Here is a 17,870-nt window from a genome sequence, read left to right as displayed (position 1 = left end):
ATTATCTAGGAGGAAAACAACTAACAGCCATAAATTAATCATAAGCTAATGAGATAGGCAAGAAAAAAAAAGGAGAGAAAACAAGGGTCTAGAAAAACCAAGACACTTAATTTGATATGAATAATTGAAGTGGTAATCAATTAAAGGTAGCACCTACTCTTCTAATGCCAATGTTACTCTTATGAAATAGTAATAGATAAAAATGGGTTTATTTCCACACCTGTTTTGAGGGAAAGACTGCAAAAGAATATTAAATAATAAAAAAATATGAAACAAGTAAGTAAAACTAGGCTAGACATGGGAGTATATACACAAATCAAAGAAATTAAGGGAGATCAATCTTTTCTAAGATTAGTAGTAGTAGTAGTAGTAGTAGTAGTAGTAGTAGTGGTAGTAGTAGTCAGTCACGGGGCTTGAACTCTGGGCCTGGGCACTGTCCCTGAGCTCTTCAGCTCAAGGGGAGCATTCTACCACATCAGCCATAGTGTCACTTCGGTTTTCTGGTGATTTATTGGAGATAAGAGTTTCACAGACTTTTCTGCCCAGGCTGGCTTTGAACCGCGATCCTCAGATCTCAGTCTCCTGAGGGACTAGGATTACAGGTGTATGCTACCGGTGCCTGGCTAGATTATTACTTTTAATTACTCCTTTTTAAAGCATACTTAAAATATTTTGTGTATGTTTATTTTATTTTTATATGACATCTTCCTTATGAATGTCATGTTCAAATAATTCTATAGATGGATATGCATCTTGAAATTTTTCAGGAACAAAAAAGATCTATGCATTCTTCTTCACAAATGTAACAAATACACATATAGACAAACATTGAGGGTAAAGAATTAACAAAATGTAGACTCTAATTCAGCTAGTCAAAATAAGTAAGCAGAGCAATACATAAATCACTGTCTTGCCAAGAAATAGTTCTCAGTCCAGGAACTCCTGCAGTGTAAAGTGGAAAACAGGTCTTTTTAAAATAACTTTAATTTGACTGCTTTTTAAATAACCTTCAAAAATCAGTCTTTAAGAATGATCTCATTGTAATATAAGCTGTGCAGTTACAATTCAATTTTTCAAAGTGCTTCAACAATACAAAAAAATGTTTATCAAAGAAGCACCAAATGGAAAAGGAAAAAAGGCAGCATTTAGAATCTCTCCTTAATTATTAACATTACCCAGCTTACTGGTTATGTAATATCCTTTCCATTTTAAGTAAATGAAAAAATTAACCCCCCAAATAGCCTAATTTTTTATTTTTGAACACTTTAAAACTCCTTGTTGATCTACAGATTGATTAGTCTTGTTTAAACAAAAACAGAAAGGAACCACTTGGGCTTTAACATGTGAGTGGCTTTATAACTCTTGCACACTAATTGGCCATTTGAGATAGATTTGGTTTTACTTTACAAATGTTCTCATATCTTAGTTCTTCCTGCACATAAAAATACAGAAAGCAATTATACAATTTCACTTATAGAAGACTTTTTGTATATAACACTGGAATTGTAAAGAGGTCTGTATGAGATTGACTGTTATTCAGGCCCTTTCTGTTATATACACTATAACTTTCCTAAACCTAGCCATTATTCATCATTTTGAACTATTTAAGTGTCATTAAATAGTTCATCTGACATGTTATAAAATATACGGAATATCTGTATGTATACATTCAAGAAGATTGTCAACAGTTCTCTCCCTCGATTCTGCAGAGGCTGCCTCTTCCCCCACCTCTGCAGGAAGGAATGACAAGAGGAGCATCTAAAACCTAAATGTGCTGATTTCTCCCTCAGGAAAAACTGATGATGCTGTCTGGGAAGGAGTGAATTGCTCCCCATCAGACTGGACCACTGGTGTGGTGATCAGCCCCGCACCCTCGACAACAGCTCCAGAATACCCACTGCCAACATTTACCACTCGGGTTCAACAAATGGCAGTGTGGCCACCAGTCTGGCCACAATCCCAGCCAGCGGGGCCACCAGGCAGCCATGCTGGGTGACAATCCCAAAGTCTTTTGCTCTCGTCAGCTGGTCTAAGGCAGAAGATGAGCATAGAGGAAGCTTAGACAGGAGAGTGAGCATCTGCCGCTCAACTCCTGAACACATCTGCCAAGTCCCAGAAGTCCAATGGCAACAGCACAAACTCCAACATCAGTAACAACATGTAAGTGTTTAATTACTTCCCAATAGCTAATTCAATCCTCAAAACAAACTCATAGCAACAAAATGAGACCTTTAAGATTCAGTGTGCTAAGCAGATTATTAGTGTCTTTTAATTGTTCAATGAAAAATCCAAATACCAGAATTTCCCTTGCTAGATTTACAGAATGGCCAATGATGCTAGAAAAGGTTAAAACTGGTACAATACTTAGCTTTCCCTTTTTAGACTTGATAAATGTATAGCTTTCTCAATTTTTCCTATCTTAGACATTTAACTATAAAATAAACTACATCAACTGTTTAATTTCTCTTTGTAACACCTGCACTTTTACATACAATAAGCAATATAGTAATCACTTTAAAATACTTATTAAATGAACAGCTGAACCAAGAACGAAGAATGTATAAATGAATGATGTGCTTGTCTAAGACCAAGCTAATAAAACTCACACTAGCTAATTAAAGTTAATTAACCACTTCTCTAAATTTTCCTTGGCTTTATTTCTGCAAGCATAAAATTCATCTGCATATTTTCAAAATGCTTCAACTAGGTTAGTAATTAGAAATGCTCTCAAATTTATACAATAATATTTTAAGAACAAAAAGGACAGAGAAGAGACAAAGTAGGTATTATTGTGTTTATAATGAAGTTATTACCCTTACTATACTGAAAGTCAAAAAATTAATTTAGCCATTAAAAAAATCCATTAAGATAAATCATCTTGGTTGAATTTCAATGAACAAAAAAGCCAAATGGGCTATTACTATGTACATGTTTATTAAGTGCTTACTATACTGAACACTAAAATCTAATTTCCCTAGATGAAAAAGAATTTCAACTCAGAATTCTAAAATATGTGAGATGTTCCATTCTTAGAGATGGAGTACCAAGGGGTAAAAGTAAGCAAGAAAGAACTGCTTCTAAGAAATAACTGCTTCTAAGAAATAGTATTCCATATAGAACGTATCAATACAGAATAGGACTTAACTGTGGAGTTAATATGCTTAGTTTGTGAATCACACGCACTGTATAGCAACTAACAATTCAACTGTAAACATCAAGTGGTGCGGGTGGCTGGCTGTTTGCACGCAGGCAGGCAGCTCAGGGAGTAGGGCTGGTGCCCACAACCATGAGAAACCAAGAGAACACCTGGCAGACCAGCAACAATGGAAGAAACTGGAAGTCACCAAAAAGCCTTCAACCCCCACAACACCAGGCTCAGCTGGCATATCACGAAGAAAGGTCTTAAGCAACATGAAGAGTTCAGAAGCTCATGAGAAGAAGCCACCAATCTTAACACCTCTAAACAAGAACTGTGCCTCACATTACAGCCGTTGGGGGTGAAGCATCACTTCTGTGGTATTGTACGGCTCTCAACAACAGCTCTCAACAACACAGTGGTCATAGCTCCCATTTAGAAGCTCCTCATCAGGCAGCAGCTACATGCAATCAAAACCAGGATGCGGTACTTCAGTTGAGGAAGGGTGGATTTCAAAACCTGTGTTGTGGGATCCTTCCCCCACTGATGGGGAAAACAATGAACTTCACTGACCCTTATGTCTGGCTCGCACGAGGGTCCACCCTGCCTTCTCTGTAGGCATGTTAGTGCTCCCAAATGCTTGCAGGGCCACGGAAGCCATTTTCACTCCACTGGATCGAGTTCAGACACTGCTTCAAGACCACAAGCATCGTGACAAATTCACAAACACATATCAGGCTCTCCAGGCACTGAAATGCTGTGGGACTGGGGAGTATTATCAAGGTTTGGTACCTATTCCGTTCCGTAACGGATGCAGCGATGTCCTTTTCTTTTGGTCCCATGAAGGATCATCTCCCTACTGCAACTTGAAGTGCTCATCTGGTCAATAACCTCATCTGTGGAGATGTTTTGGATGCAGTGTTGGGATTCTTGTTTTTCTGTTAATGTTGTAAAACTTGCATAGTCTCAGGTTGTTGGGAAATTTCAGTCTTTCTTCAAGGTTTTCCTAACAATCTGGCTAAAACAGAAGAGAAAACTGGCAAATCTTTTCAGAGGTGCACATCTGAATTATCACTGGTCCCTCAGCTCTTGGGAAATAATCAATGCAACTTACGAGTTCTTGTTAAAAAGTTATATGAAAAAAGTCATTGGTGAAATTCCACTTATCAACTAAATAGACCTAAGAAGAATGTGGTTTGGCTTTGTTCCTAATAGGCCTAAATACAAGTTGATATCAGGTCCATATACAGTAAATATGGGCAACAAGGTTCTTGTTAGCATCAACAAGAACAAATAAAAGGCTAAGAGAATTCAGTAGGAAAATGTAAGAGGTTTGGTTTTGTTTTTAATCATTACCCAGGAGATTTAGGCTAACTGCCTGGCAAAAAGTATGTATTTGATTGGTTTTGAAAGGGTAACCTACTGAAGCTATTTCTCCTGAAATAGCTTCTAAGCCTTCCCTATTGAAATATAATGACCTTGAGCATCCAGAGGAAATGCTCTTCACACCTGTGACTTCTGGGGCTTCATTAATGTCTTACTCTATTTCTTCTTTTCTCTGAGGAACACCTGCAAAGGTTCATTAAACTCAATATGGTAGCAGAACAGAGAAGAAAAACCGCTTAGTTGTAGGCCAATTCATGATGAATTTGTTGGTATTAGTTAAGCATTTGTTGAGATAGTCATTATCTAGACTTTCTGTTTTAACTTGGTAGAATCAACCAGCTAATAAAAGTTCCCATTTTGCTATCTAAAAACAAAAAAAACAAAAAAACAAAACCCAAGTGATGCATTAAAGATTAAAAAAAATCATAGTGAGAATAGAACATGAAAGACTGTGGATGGAATGGGCATGGAGCTCAAATGAATAAAACCTAAGATTCTAATCTGGCTAAAAAGCAATATTTAAAAATACAATTCATGCAGTTCCATGAATGCAAGAACCTTCCATGTCTGTTTTGTTTACTCCTAGCACTCAGCACAGCCCTGACACACAGTGGACATACAATAAATATTTGATGAATGGAAAGAGATAAATAGGACACTGTCTTTGTATTTAACACCAAACAGCAAAGGACACAGAGGAGACAAGACTATCAGGTGAACAAAGGTGAACTATGAGTTGAACAGAGACTTCAAGGAGAGTAAATAAATGAGAGAAAAAGGCATGCTATTCTTTCATACAGTATTTATAAAATATGACTGAAGGACAGGAAGGTGAGGGTGAGAAACAAGTCCATGGGGCTTGAGCAGTCTGGGTAAGTTAAAGGGTATATATTTCAGGGTGTCGTGAAACATAATGAAGTACTGCTATTACTACAGTGTACACTCTACAATGACATAAATCTGCCACTTTTCTGCCACAGGATAGCCTGAAAAAATGGGCACAATTTATCTCCTCGTATATGTACACCGTCAAATGAGATTTTACAGTTCCTTTCACTAAAAACAAGAGTACTCTAGTCAACTCTTTCATTTTAGCTGTCCTATGGTATTTTTGCCAGAATAAAGCAGAAGTGGGCAAGTCCCAGCTCTAAGCCTCAAAGGTTTCTCTCGCAGAGCCTTTTGCTGGGAAAAGCCTATTTAAGGCTACTGAGTAAAGATGCCCGGTCCAGCCAGCCCCGCTGACCAGACACCCGGTCCAATCATCCCCACTGGCCAGACGCCTGGTCCAGCCATCCCCACCAACCGGATGCCCTGTCTAGTAATCCCCACCGACCACGCAGCCCAGCCATCCTCACCAACTGGACACCAGGTCCAGGCATCCCCACCAATTGGATGTCCAGTCTAGACATTCTCACCAACCAACCAGACGTGCAGTCCAGTCAGTCCCACCGACCAGACACCCGGTCCAGTCAGCCTCTATTGCTTAACCATCCACAGATTTGAAAGGACCAGAACAAAATTTTAGGATCTGCATCTATACACAGATATAGATAGTATATCTATATGACATATATAACATATATATATGTTGTTTTTATAGTAACACGTCACTATTAGCTTGGGAGACACAGTAACAGGCCACAGACTGCAAACACCCTCTATCCCAGATGGCCAACCAATGCCTAGAAGTAAACTATGCTACTGCCCACAATGCATACATGAGCCCAGCCATGACCAAAAGAGATGCACACTAGATCAACCTATTGAGTCATAAGCTAAATGATCATTCTCATCTCACTACATTTTAGGGTGGCGAATTAATCCTCAAAAGCATTCTGGATATACTCTAACATCAGAGCTTAGAATAGTACCTGTCACTTAGGAGGCATTCAGTTTAGTGAATGAAATAGGAGAAATTTTGAAGGTCAAAAGATAAGCTTTATGCCAGTTTGCAAACTTAAGTTTCCACTAGAGCCGGATGTGTAAATTAATTGAGTAAAGTTATCAGTATAGGAGAAAAAAAAATAGGATTATAGTTCAAAATTGTAACACTAGGTTAAAAATTCAAGATTAAATGTAAAATACTCATATTTTGTAGGAACAGGCATTTTCTTTAAAAATGAAAATTGTAAAAAGAAATTGTAAGAGTCCAAAACTGGAAACATCTCTAATGTCCATCAACTGCTGAGTAATTATAAAAATGTAATATATACACACAAGGAAAACAATATTCACTAATATAATGGAACAAATTTATAGCACAAATTTAAAAAAATATGCTCAGTGAAGAAATCAAATGGAATATATATCCATATGAAATATTATAAGAAGAAAACTATAGATACAAAAATCAGATTGGAAGCCAGGCACTGGTGGCTCACACCCGTAATCTTGCTGGTAAGGAGGCTGAGATCTGAGAATCCCAGTTCAAAACCAACTCCAGCAGTAAAGTCGATGAGATGCTTATCTTCAATTAATCACCAGAAAACCAGTGGCACTGTGGCTCAAAGCAATAGAGCACTAGCCTTGAGTGAAAGAGCTCAGGGATAGTGCCTACGTCCTGAGTTCAAGCACCGTAACAACCAAAAACAAACAAACAAAAACAACAACTTAAAAAAATGTTTGGTTGTTGCCTAGGACTAGAGGTATAATGGGAAGTGACTGTAATGATATTTGTTTTCAGGATGATGGGAAATATGAAATTACATTGTGGTAATGACTGCACAATTAAAACAAGTTTATGTTCTATATCCCAATAAAGAAAAAAGAACTGGCAAGGTTTGAGAAAAAAATAAGTGGGAGGAAATTTAAGAAAACACCTTGGTTTAAAACACTGGACAGGTTTACTCCTTACTAAAAAGGCAATGTGGAAGAAAAGTAGATTTATTGGAGAGTAGGTCTGACAGGGCATATAAGGGAATCTAGCTGAGGATGTTCAAAAGAATATACTGAAAAAAGATATATCATTCAACAGTTATATACTAGCTGGACACAGTGTACCAGGAATCAAGGCTGTTCCTAGAAATATGTATTTGACCAGAAAGACCCAGTCCTCACTTCTGGAAGTTCATATTTAATGAAAATGAAAACCTTAAAGGAGAAGAGTTCATGAATCAATGCATATTGTGAACAGAGAAAAGACAAAAATAGAGATGAGTTTTAGCTACTGATGTGGCTGAATTCACCAAGATGGATAAAGAATGTAAAAGAAAGAAAGTTGAGGATTACTGATTGAGACAGTCTTATGTGACTGAACAAAGAAAGTAGAAAGAGCCATACAGGAGACAGAAGATCAATCAGTAAATAAGTACAGTCCTGATAGCTAAAGAAGAGTTCAAGAAAAAGGGAGAAACAATTCATAGTATTGAGTAGCAATAAGAATGGAATAAAGAATGGAAATGTATTTGAAATAGTTTGGTTTAGTACTTGATTCAACATCTATTTTTCAAGCACCTAGTATAGTATACACTAGGTATTTTGTGTGTGTGTGTGTGAGAGAGAGAGAGAGAGAGAGAGAGAGAGAGAGAGAGAGAGAGAGAGAGAGAGAGAGAGAGAGAGAGAGAGAGAGAAGAGCATGCTTTCCTGGGGCTTGAACTCAGGACTTAGGTATTCCCTAAGCTTTTTTGCTCAAGGCTAGCACCCTACCACTTGAGCCAGAGCGCCACTTCTGCCTTTTTGGTGGTTTAATGCGAGATAAGAGTTTTACAGACTTTTGCCCAGGCTGGCTTTGAATTACAATCCTCAGATCTCAGCCTTCTCAGCAGGATTCTAAGCGTGAGTCACCAGCACCCAGCTCTGACTCTTATTCTGAAGAGAAGAATGACAGGATCTGATTTAGTGTTTTAAAGGAGCAACTCAGGGATGCTATGAATGATTATGGACACTAAGGTAAAAACTGGGAGACAGGAAAGGAGGCTCCAACCCATCAAATGGCGGTCCCAAGGCTGCAATGTGGAGTGGTCTGACACAGAGCAAGTGGCAAATGAACATACAGATAATAGGCCTTCTAGACAGACTACCTTTGAACCTTGAGAAGCAAGCAAGGCAGAGATAAATCTGTGGCCTAGACAACAGGACATAACACCAAATAAACTGAGAACAGTTTAAAATGGAGGTGGGAAAAGCAGAAACCCATTCATGTATTCATGAATATGAAGGATGAGATATCTGTTAGATGTCTAATAATCCTTTGAGTAAAAGAGCGTGTCTACAGGAAAGAGGAGTCATAAGTACAAAGGAAGGAGACCATGAAAGTGATAACTCCAAAACCAAGAGAAGAAAAGGGAAGAGTGCCCTACGAAACCTCTGCTCCTCAGCCAGGATTCCTCTGTGCCCTCAAAATATATTTGTGGGAGACTGCTGTCGGGTAGTCAATGTATACTACACAACAAAGAAAAGCAAGGGAAGGGGTGGATTGGGAGGGACAGGTGAAAGTGTGGAAAGGAGTGACATTGATCAAAATGCACTGTGTTCATAAGCAGCTTTGTGTAATGGCAACTCCTTTGTACAACTATTTAAAGATAACAAATTTTTCTAAAAAGTATTTGACAAATGTATGGAGATAATTTTGATCATTACTACTAGAGAATGGATGAGGAGTCTGAGGAAGGAAGTGCAGGTAAAGGTATAACACCAGTGAATGAGGTGTCTGAGGAAGGAGGTGCAGATGAAGGTATAATACCAGTGGATGTGGGTGTCTGAGGAAGTACAGGTGAAGGTGTAACAGGAGTGGATGTGGGTGTGTGAGGAAGGAAATGCAGGTGAAGGTGTTAACACCAGTAAATGAGGTGTCTGAGGAAGGAAGTGCAGGTGTAGGTATAAGGAAGGAGGTGTAGGTGTAACACCAGTGGATGAGGGTGTCTGAGGAAAGAGGTGCAGGTGTAGGAGTAACACCAGCGGATGAGGCTGTCTGAGGAAGGAAGTGCAGGTATAGGTGTAACATCAGTGGATGAGAGTGTCTGAGGAAAGAGGTGCAGGTGAAGGTGTTTCATCCGAGGCAGCAGAGTGAAGGGCACTGAGGAAGTCCGAAGCTTCACTAGGCAGTGAGATACGGGGAGTTACACTGCCCTCCTGCTGATGGAAGGTGAAGACCAAATATGTAAGAGCAGAAAGCACTTCCCAGCTCAAGAGACAGCCCTCCTACTCTGCAGCCCTACAGCTCCCTCTACTGACAGAACGGAGCCCGGTGCTGCCTGGAGAGGGTACAGTGGAAGGAAAAGTGGATTGAGAGCAGGCAGGCAGAAACTGTTAACTACCACTCACTCCTACTTTTTATGTCTCAAAAGGATTTAAAAGTAGTCACAGCTTAAAAAATCATTCCCAGGAAAACCACAGACTAAGAAGTTATTATAATGGACTATACATCTTGACCAAGTCTCTATGAGATTAAATGTCTGAATAATTACTATTTACAAGGGATTTGGGCATAAACAGACTTTGAGAGTTTCAACCATGTACAGAAAAATAAAAATGACAGGAAAATAATATATTAATAGTTTATATTTTCCCAATGTTCTTACATAAGTAAATTTTACTTTTGAAATTAGGAATATTTAATTTTATTGAAGCCCCAACCACTCATGAGATTAATACTGTATAGCCTCTTATGTAACAGGATTCTGAATTCCTTTCAAACAGCATACATTAGAAGGAAATCATTTTGCAAAGTAAATCCTGAAGTTGTAGGTTATTTCCTAATAGCTGTGGATTTAGAAAATAAATCAATGTTAATCCTTTCAAATATTATGAACAGTACCAGCAAAGTCATAGAATTATATTTAATGATTCAGGACTACAGCTCTAAATGAAGATCAACAAATTTTTTTAAAATCTAGAAAAGAGAAGATCAGCCAGAGCAGCAGAAGAATATCCAGGCAGAGTCACGTCATCCAGGTACAAGGTCTCTACAGAGCCAACTGTCAGCTGTCTAACCTAACCCCAGGCTCTTCCTTGAAGAACATTTACAAATAGCCATTAATACATAAATACGCTTATCCTAATTAAAAGCTGTAATTTTTTTTTTAGGTCCAAGACCAGAACTTAAACTTGGTACCTGATGCTTTTGCTCATTGGCTAGTGCTCTACAAACTGAGCCATGCCTCCAACCCTTTTAATTTTTAACTTTCCTATTTGCTGAATCTTATCTTTTGTTTTTTCCCCAGACAATACCATAATCCTAAGTGATGAATCACAGTATCCAGTATTTTAGTACTACTCTGAAGCTGTTTTTTTTTAAATTTTTAATCAAGTATGCTGTTATTTATTTCCACTTAACTGTTTCATGTAGCTGTACTCCTTGTCTCAACCCTTCCTTCCTCACAAGATCAGAAACAATCTTTCAAAGTTATCTGGAAGCCAGGCATCGGTGGCTCACGCCTGTAATCCTAGCTGCTCAGAAGGCTGAGCTCTGAGGATTGCGGTTCAAAACCAGTCCAGGCAGGAAACTCTGTGAGACTCATCTCCAATAAACCACCAGAAAACCAGAAGTGGTGCTGTGGCTCAAGTGGTACAGAGCTAGTGTTGAACAAAAAGACTCAGATACCCAAAGCATGGTTTCAAGCCCCAGACTGGCTGGCGCGCACGCACACGCACGCGCGCACATGCGCGTGCGCACACACATACACACCGACAGACCCTATCTCATAATCTGCATGCATTACTAATTGGTAAACTTATTACTTGGTAAACTGACACTCATTCTTGGTGGTTTGTCATAAGGATAGTTTATGACTGAGTGGTTCTCCTTTATTTAACTGGTAATTGCTCGCAGCTTGGGTGATAACAAATTCAGATTCTAGAAGATAACAAATTCAGAGGTAGAGTCCTCTACCTCTAGGTAGAATCTGAATTTGTTCTGCTAGATAAAAAGAGCACTAAAGACCTAAATCTATGTTAAATATCTAATTCCTGGCTTGGTACTTTTCAGACCATGCTAGCATTATTAACCTGAACCCCAAATGCACGAGTGGTCACAAATTCTGTCATTTGGACTTTTTTTTTTTCTTTTAACCCTCCCCTTAGTCAAAGCCCAAAGGTTGTTTTCTTTGCTTCCTTCTAGAAGCAAGTGCTCTTTCCCTATAACCCTTTGTCCTTTCTGTAAGGCTGCCTCCAATATGGTGCCACAGCTTATGGAAGTTTATACCCATATTCCTTGCAACCCTCAACTCTCAAGTTCTACATCTGTAGGTCTCCAGTGTATCCAGTGATTTCAAAGCCATCATGCTTCCTCATCACCTGCTAGTTCCTTTTTATGCTCACCTATGGGTTACTTTTTTAAAATCAAGCTTGTTTCCAAGTCTTATAACTGGAGGATTTAGTCAGCCATATTGTCAGAACAGATCAGTAAATGTTTGTTCAGTCTAACACCATAATCTATCTCAATGTCCACACACTACCCAGCCGGAAGGACCTGTCACAGAAGCTCCTGCAGGGAGTCTACTCTAGAAGGCACATTCCTACAGAGCAAGTATTTTATAAGTCACTTCACTTGGGTGGCAATGAAATCAAAGATATTCAAATACAAAATGTTTGTATTACAGTAATTAACCAGCTAACTGGTCTAGTGTGAATACAATTCAGAAACTGTTTTTAAAACATGAGATTATTTGCTTTAGCAGTGTTCTATTTAAGTCAAGGAATTTACTTTTGGGTCATAGCATGCATCCTGATTTATCCCAAATTATACAGCAGTACTATTGTAATTGTCTCCCAACATCTCTTTTCATATTCTAAAGAAATGTCACTAAGCTAAAATGTCACATATTACTTTGTAAATTAATCAGTCATTTCTACCAAGTCTGTTTACAATAATAGAAGATTTTGCTTGTGAACTACAAGATACAATTAGTATCTGATCAGAAAGTTCTGCTAAATATAATACCTCCATTTAAAAACCTATTTAAAGACCAGTGTACCAGGCCTGTGCAACATACTAAAAATGGTACACACAAGTATGGAATTTCCAGAACCAGCCATTATTCCAAATTCTTTTTAACCTAGTATTTTCTTGAGCTACTTTAATAAATAAGAAAAAATAGGAAATATACTTTTCTTACTACCATAATATATTTTTAAAGTTTTTTCCTGTGGCTTGCATTTTGGTTTGAATAATTGATATTCAGAATAATCTTGGAAAATTTAAGCCAGTTAACATTGCATTTTTTATTTCTCAAGAGATAAAAATGAATGAAACTCAATAATACTAAAGTTGATATTTAGCTGTAAGCCAACTAACTAACCAGCAACATCTCAATAATGCGTGTTTTCCTTGTTGTCAGCTAACAATGTCAGCAGTAGGAAATTGTGAGGAAAACAATGTGAGTGGACATTGAAGATGTGCTGATATTGAAGACATCAAGATTTAGTGTAGAACTACAGTAATAAAGCATTGGATTAGGATCAGTATCAGAATGAAATAAAATGGAATGGCGTTGCACCATGCAGTACAGTAGCCACCAGATACATACAAGTTCAAGCATCTGAAATGGAGGCTAGTACAGTCAAAAACTAAATTTCTAAGTTTTAAATTCTTACTAAATTTAAATTCAAGAAATTACCTTTAGCTGAGTGTCAGTGGCTCCTCAGGAGGTTTAGATAAGAGGATTACGGTTCAGAGCCAGCCCAGGCAGGAAAATCTGTAAGACTTTTATTTCTAGTTAACCACGAGAAAACTAGAAGTGGCACTGTGGCTTAAAGTAGTAGAACACTAGCATCCAGTGAAAACGCTTAGGGGACAGCACCCAGGCCCTGAGTTCACGCCCCATGACAGACAAAAAAACAAAAAACAAAAAACAAAAAAAGTGATTACTGAGCTACTGAAAGACTTTTCAACTATAGTGGACCAACTTGTCAATCTACTTTTTCAGCCGTGAATTTTTGACATCTAAATACAGGTCCAGAACTTAAGATGAAAACCATGGGTCTTCCTCCATCAGAAAGAATGACATTTCCCCATTTGTTAGGAAATGGAAAGGTTTGGAAAAAATTATATTAAGTGAAGTAAGCCAGGCCCAAAGAAGCATAGGTCCCATGGTTTCCCTTATCTGCAATATATAGTATAGGTATGAGTCAAGCGGAAAAGGTCAGATAATGTGATGTTAGGAAAATGAACCCTTAAATATGTATTTTAATGTTTTCGTTTCTTTCATGCATGTGTTTCTAACGCATTTATAAGATTATTTCTTTGTTGCTTTGTATGTCCCTCCCCCACAGTGTAACCCCCGCTTTCACTATATTTGATGTCAGTATAACATGTGGAGGAGATGGGGACAAACAAGTCGTTTAAGGATTCAGGTGGACCTGTTGCAACAATGAGAAGTACAAAATGTCATGTCAAAACCAGCTTTACAATGTTGGTGTGTGGGGGGGAGGGGGGTATAATTGGGTGGGGGGAGGGGGGAGGCGGGGAAGGGAGGTGAAGGGTAAACAAAGGAGGAGGCTGCAATGCTTGGTAAGAAATGTATGCATTATCCTACCCATGTAATTGTAGCCCCTCTGTACAGTATGTTCTCAAATAAAATAAAATAAAATTAAAAAAAAAAAAAAAGAAAACCATGGGTCTAAACTGAGATGTACTGTAAATATAAACTATATTTCCTATTTCAAAGACACAGTACAAAACAAGAATGCAAATTTCCTTGTTAATGATTTCACATTCTAGCATTGGAAGGCACACGGCAGAGGCTAGACTTGGCTACAGAGTGAGAGCGAGGCTTCAAAAATTACATTCCATGCTCAGGCTGTTTTCACACACTAGTGAATATCTAACTATGAATAAACATGAAAACGTAACATGAAATTCAGTGATATGACTAGAGCAGAACTGAGAGAGAATTACAGCACTATTTATAGCAGGAATAAGGATATGATCTCAGTCAGTAATCTAAATTAGTAATCTGAGTTAGGTAAAAAAACAATAACTAGGAAACAGGATAGAGATGTAGCCTCAGTGGTTGAGTTCTTGCCTAGCACATACCAGTTTCTGGGTTCAATCCCAGTACTGCAATCAATCAATCAATGCAAAATAAGCAGAAGGAAAGAAATAAGGAGCACAATTAATGACAGTGAAAAAATTTAAAAATAGAGAAAATCAATTAAACAAAAAGCTGGCTATTTGAAAAAATAATATTAACTAACCTCTATTTAGTAAGACTGGCAAAAATTAAAGAGAGAAGATACAAATCACCAATATCATAAATAAAATGATGGTTATTACTGCTATTACAGAACCTGCTGCTATTAAAAGATAATAAAAATAGTATGAACAGCTTTATAGGCATAAATTCAACAATTTAGAGGAAATAGATAATTCCTCAAAACCTTTCAACCAAGATGAAACAGATAACCTGAATAGTCCTATAAACATTAAAGAAACTGAATTTATAATTTAAAACTTGTGAAAAAAAAGAAATCTCTAGGCTTAGGTAGTTTTACTAGAGAAATTCACATATTTAAAGAAAAATTAATACCAATTACATATAATGTTAGTATCTAAAAATGGGAGAACATTTCCCAACTAAAACCATTTTATAAGGCCAATATTCTTTTTCATTTATGATCATATTAAAATCTGTACACAAATGTTCATACCATTTCTATTCAGAATAGCCAAGAACTATCTTCAATAGGTATAGCTTTAAAAACTCTCATCAAACTACTGATTCCAAAATCTGGATGAATCCTAAGTAACTTATGCTGAATGATGAAGCCAAACCCAAGAATTAAATACTGCATGATTCCATTTCTATAACATTTTTAAAGTAACACGGACTGGTAGTCACTGATGTTAAGAAGAGCAAGGTAGAGAAGAGGAGGTGGCTCAAAAACTGTTCTGTACCTTGCCTCTGGTGGTAGATACACAAACCTAGACAAAAGACAAAATGAGAGCCAAATACACACATACATATGCATACATACATACATACACACACACACACACACACACACACACGAGTGCAAGCAAAACTGGAAGGGACAGTTGATGTAAACTGGTCTACTGTGTCAAGGTCAATGTTCTGTAATGAATACTACTATAGAGTTCATAAGAGTTTATCACTGGTGAAAATGTATACAAGACCTATTTATGTGTGAATTCACATATCTCTCAGTAAAAATATGAGTTAAGCAAAAAACACTAATTGCTATTGCTTCCTTACAAACAGTAAACAAGTAGAGACTGAGGCTGAGCAATTTATCCATAACCTTAGAGTTCACACCAATAGAAAGAAAACTTCCAAGAATGTTCAGTGATCAGTCCAACACCAAATTAGTTACCAAATCATTTATCAGCTAATCAGTAAGCAAAGTCTCATCCAAACACATTTTTGGCTTTTTTAAAGCCAAGGTAGTTAAAAAGTTACAATATAAATAAGAGAACAACAAAAGTAGGCCAGTAACACACTTCATATTCTGAACTACACAGACCCTAATACCTCATTTACTACCTATAGATAATGTCTACTTCCAAGATGCACTGTAACAGCTAAGCCATAATCACTGCCGTCTATCTTCCAAAAGCAAAACAGTTCCCGATCTATTTTAAGATTGGTTAGTTCCTACTGGTTGCAAATAATACAAAAGGTCGTTTATTAAGAATTTTATGTTAAGAATAAGGCCCACATAATAATTATTAAAGGGTAAAGGGAGAGTAATAATTCATAAATCAAATAATACAAGCTGACCGAGCCTCACCCCATAAAAGGCACATTTACAAAAACTGTCATGCTGTTTGAGAGGATTCTTGAAACCCCGAAGGCCTCAATTTTATGAAACATGGGTTTATTTTGCATTTTTAGAAGTCTACTCTAGTGAATTAGGTTATCTGTCTCTTAAAACCAAGGCCTAGTTACAACCGCTTCTTAAATCCCTTTATAATTTATGATTTACATTGGTCAAAATGGCTGCTAAAAGGACTACCTCTTTCACTGACAAGTGCAATAATGTGCACACACACATATACACACACATGCGCGCATGTATATCCCCTAAAAGAGGTCTTACTTTGTCGCCCAGTCCAGCCTTGAGTGGGCAATCCCCCTGCCTCAGCCTCCATGTAGTTGGAACAACAGGCATGTAACACCACACTTCGCCCTGGTGGTATGTAATTTTTAATGTTAATATTCAGACTCTTAAGCACGTGTCTATCTAAAATGGGTCTAAAATATGAAGAGGAAGCAAGAGAGACCATGCAGCTTTTCTGTGTCTTGTTAGGAGAGTCAGACATAATAGAAAACCTGAGACATTCAGCAACAGTCAGGAGGGAAGGTAAAGGCCATGATGTTGCACTGTGCCAAACTGTTTACAAAAAAATGAATGGAACAGGAAGGGGTGACGCTGTCCAAAGGAGATGTGCTCATACCTGACTTATGTTACTGTAACCCCTCTGCACAGGACCTTTATAATAACAATAAAAATTTAAAAACTAAGAACAAATGTAGGGAAGAAACAGATTTGCGGCACCCGACATTATAAACTGTGACTGTCTCAAAGTACACAAGCACTTTGGAGTCTTCCTTAGCTCACAGCCCAGGAGCATGAACATTCCTCCCACACAGAGATTTAGACTTGGCCTCCCTGAGACAGAGAAGAGCACAGCATGACCAGAAAGGAAACTACTATTAAGGACTATATTTTCAATTGAAACTGGTTGAGATTGGTTATGCATAAGACCACAAAATATTCTTTACCTACAACTTTTACAATAGACTACTGAATGAAAAAAAAATTATAAAAGTGGAAGTATGGCTCAAGTGGTAGAGTGTCAGCCTTGAGTTCAAGTCTGAGTTCAAACCCCAGTATCAGTACAGAGATATATGTATGTATGCACACATACATACACACACGTATATATACATATATACACATATACATTTTTTGGGGGGGGGGTCCGGTTGTGGGGCCTGAACTCTGGGCCTGGGCGCTGTCCCTCAGCTCTTCAGCTCAAGACTAGCGCTCTACCACTTGAGCCACAGCGCCACTTCTGGCTTTTTTCTTTTTGCTTATGTGGTACTGAGGAGTCGAACTCAGGGCCTCAGGCATGCAAGGCAAGCGCTCTACCACTGAGCCACCTTCCCAGCCCACATATTTTTTATCTGTAAAACTGTACTATTAAATTTCAGACTCATTTTCATATAACTTTTCAGAAATTCTATTCATTCTGTTTTAAGTCTAACTTTTTTTCACCTGAAAGAATTTGAGTCATTAAAAATACATGGAAAAAGAAAGCCCTCCAGCTGAGAACCTGATTTAAAAAAGAAAAAAAAGTGGAGCTAGATTTAGCACACAAACATATCACCAAACATAAGTGAGACACTGTCTTAGCACCAAGTTCCTGAGTCTTCAGCTCTTAGAC

The 17,870-nt window shown here is 37.8% G+C and overlaps 1 protein-coding gene and 1 pseudogene across 2 annotated transcripts in view; one reads left to right on the top strand and one right to left on the bottom strand.

Moving 5' to 3' along the window:
- The window catches only part of Magi3 (membrane associated guanylate kinase, WW and PDZ domain containing 3), a 154,407-nt gene that overhangs the window by 117,471 nt on the left and 19,066 nt on the right, over positions 1-17,870 (bottom strand). The window lies entirely within an intron of this gene.
- On the top strand, positions 3,412-4,310 carry LOC138816763 (mitochondrial nicotinamide adenine dinucleotide transporter SLC25A51-like; annotated as a pseudogene).

This window comes from Dipodomys merriami, unplaced genomic scaffold (assembly GCF_024711535.1).
Source record: "Dipodomys merriami isolate MVZ:Mamm:240054 unplaced genomic scaffold, mDipMer1.0.p SCAF_7, whole genome shotgun sequence".
NCBI lineage: Eukaryota > Metazoa > Chordata > Mammalia > Rodentia > Heteromyidae > Dipodomys > Dipodomys merriami.
Note: the sequence above shows the minus strand (reverse complement) of the source record. Positions and strands in the feature narration are given on the sequence as shown.